Source organism: Limulus polyphemus, unplaced genomic scaffold (genome assembly GCF_000517525.1).
Source record: "Limulus polyphemus unplaced genomic scaffold, Limulus_polyphemus-2.1.2 Scaffold4036, whole genome shotgun sequence".
NCBI classification, from domain to species: Eukaryota; Metazoa; Arthropoda; class Merostomata; order Xiphosura; family Limulidae; genus Limulus; species Limulus polyphemus.
Window position 1 is genome coordinate 5978 of NW_013669646.1, and position 3477 is coordinate 9454.

At 34.0% G+C, this 3477-nt stretch overlaps 1 long non-coding RNA gene across 1 annotated transcript in view; it reads left to right on the forward strand.

Moving 5' to 3' along the window:
- Positions 1–3477, forward strand: part of LOC111088577 — an 11024-nt gene that overhangs the window by 2294 nt on the left and 5253 nt on the right. The gene's annotated exons all lie outside the window — the stretch shown is intronic.

The window sequence follows — 3477 nt, forward strand, 5'->3', positions numbered from 1 at the left end:
GGTTAAATTGTTCAAGTTACCAGGCAACATGTTGGTCAAATTGTTCAAGTTACCAGGCAACATGTTGGTCAAATTGTTCAAGTTACCAGGCAACATGTTGGTCAAATTGTTCAAGTTACCATGCAACAGGTTGGTCAAATTGGTCAAGTTACCATGCAACAGGTTGGTCAAATTGGTCAAGTTACCAGTCAACAGGTTGGTCAAATGTTGAAGTTACTAGGTAACAAGTGTATTGAGGTGGTGAAGCATATGTTAACAAGTTGGTTGAATCATCCAGTTTTAATTTACAAAAATTATTCATGAAGACTTCTTCAGGAGACCATGGATATTATAAATGTGTAACTACGTAATTTCAATATTATAAAAATGGAAAACATTTAGAGAAAATGATTGTACTTAATTACAAATTGATTGCAATTATGAATTATTTAAGTTTTGTTAAAGACATTAAGAATTTATTTATTAGCGAGGTGGCAAAATGCCACACAACCTATTAGGAGGAATAGTTTTTCTAAAAATCCAACCTTACCAATTTAACAAATAGTTTATAATCACTTAACAAGACATTGAAATAAAATTGGTCAGCCCAAAATACTTTATTGGGTGAAGATATTTAGAAATTAGTAGCTTTTAATAGTTGCTTATTTTCTGTCTACAAACAAGTTAGTTTTATTATAGTTCCAGAATATGACAGGTTTTCTATTGTCAGTCTTCCTTACTGTAAGGGTCTTAACCATTTGAGCACTGAAAGATACAATTATTTATTCCATAGAAAGAAAATTCAACCTTTTAACTTTTCTTTGCCAGCCCAAATGCTTCAAAACATGATTTGTTTACGGATTTTTCTTTACAGATCAATATTCAGAAACCCAAAATGAACTTGGTATTCTCATGAGGCGTGACAAGAATATTGCATAAATCAGTTTGGCTTGTAACCATGGTAATAGGCATAGTCTCCAAACCTTTCAGAAATTTGAAGGACATGGGTTGGGGTTGGAGGGGCAGTTGTGATTTACAGGAAGTAAATAAACATGCTTGTAAAATAACCAAAGCTTTACTGGCACATAAAAAAAAATAAAAAAATATTTCCACACATGTATGTGGATCTGGAGAGTTGCTTCACACCCTTAACCTTTGAACTCTGAAACCTTTGAACTCTTATATTTGCTGCTAGTATCTGAGGATTGGAGGCATATGTCTTGCTATAGCTGAGTGATTAGCGGGTCTGGAGAGTTGCTGAAACCTTCACACCCTTAACCTTTGAACTCTTATATTTGCTGCTAGTATCTGAGAATTGGAGGCATGTGTCTTGCTAGAGCTGAGTGATTAGTGGGTCTGGAGAGTTGCTGAAACCTTCACACCCTTAACCCTTGAACTCTTATATTTGCTGCTAGTATCTGAGGACTGGAGGCATGTCTTGCTAGAGCTGAGTGATTAGTGGAATTTCGATAATCGATTATTCTCACGTGAGACTTGAATAGTTAGAATAATGAAAATATTAATAGTTGGAAACACTAAATTTGATTAGTTGGTTATTTTCATGATATTGATTTAATTCTAATGTTAATTAATCTATTATTTTACGTGAAACTAATCTAGGTAATTGAATATATCAATTAATTGAGGTAATCGCCTAGTTCTAGCAGCAATACACAGGATTAAAGTAAATATTAACAGTAGAACACTATTTACTATGCCATATTAAGTTGAAAGTCAGTACTAATTTTTGAAAACATATGGTTATTTAGACCAGATGCGACTATTGTATCTAATAAGTAGAATATACTAATCTACTTTTTAATATAATTACTCTTACCAGCTTTTAAATTAAATTTTATTAAATTATTTTGCATCTACATTGTAATTAAAGCCATTGATAGAGAATACGCTTTTTCCAACTTTCAAAATTGAACTTAGTTTGGAAAATGTTCTTAGTTTTTATTATATGCTTTGAGAAGTATTCTATAAATTGTTTTAATATTTTGGTATTTCATCTTTAGAATTATTTTTGGATGAAATGTGTAATTTGATTGAAAATTAGACTTCTACTACTACATGAAGTTAATGCAGAGTATAGAAAACTGTTTGGAAAATGCCAATGAATTTCCATGAACTTGTCTTCGACTCCTTTTGGGATGCATTTCTTTGTAAACTCAGCAGTATGGGCATTGTACCTGAATGTACATGCCAGGAGATGCAGGGGTAAAGCTAAACAAAGAAGATGACAAGCTTGCAAGAAAGCCCCTATATCAAACCCAGTATAACTCTAATGTCAAGATATTGACCTCCTCTGCAATGGTTAGGCAAAAAAGGGCAACTGTGGAAGTATTCATTGAAATTGAGAGGGAATGAGACTGCTGGAAAACAAAGTACCAATGGTGTAACTAAAAAAAATAATAGATCAGGAATCAATAGGACAGGAGTTCTCAACCTTTATGCTACCATGGGACCCTTATTCGAAAATTTATTTGCAGTGGAACCCTATCATATATATATAATTGTAATATTAAGTGGAACATGAAAATAAAAATAACACAGCTACAAAACAGACATGTATCACTTGGGCACACACGATTAGGCGGGTAGTTATGCAGTGTGCCCTTGTTTTTGAGGTACTGGTGGAAGTGAGACCCAAATTGCATTAGAGTACACTGTCTATCCAGACTAATCTCAGTTTTGCAGGCCTCACATTCTTAAAAAAGAGAAGAGCAGATGTGGGTGCTCTAGCCCACAACATCCCACATCTTCACCTTTTGCTGTCTGCATCCAGATGTGGGAAGGTGGCTGCTCATGAAAAAAAAATCAATCAAAGAAAATTTTAAGGAAATAATTGGAATAAAATACATCAATGGGGCAGACAGTAAAAACTGTCCTTGAAGTTGGCATTCCAGCCCCCATAATGCTGTTTGGACATAAATACCACATTGTTAAGGTATTATTATACTAAGCCAAACCTAAATTGTTAGTATAGCCATAGTTTTAGTGCTGGTTTTATATAGTTTACATTTATTTTAGTGCTAATTTTATGTAGTTTACCTTCGTTTTAGTTCTGTTTTTATGTAGTTTACCTTTTTTTAGGAGAGATTGTATGAATTTAATATTGTGTAAGACTTGCTTACTGATCCATCTTGTATCTGGATTCTGTTGCACAAGTATCGGTGCTACTTTAGTATGCAGTCTACACACATATTTACACTATAGCGTGTGGTCTACACATATATTTACACTATAGCGTGTGGTCTACACATATATTTACACTATAGCGTGTGGTCTACACGCATATTTACACTATAGCGTGTGGTCTACACGCATATTTACACTATAGCGTGTGGTCTACACGCATATTTACACTATAGCGTGTAGTCTACACGCATATTTACACTATAGCGTGTGGTCTACACGCATATTTACACTATAGCGTGTGGTCTACACACACATTTACACTATAGCGTGTGGTCTACACATATATTTACACTA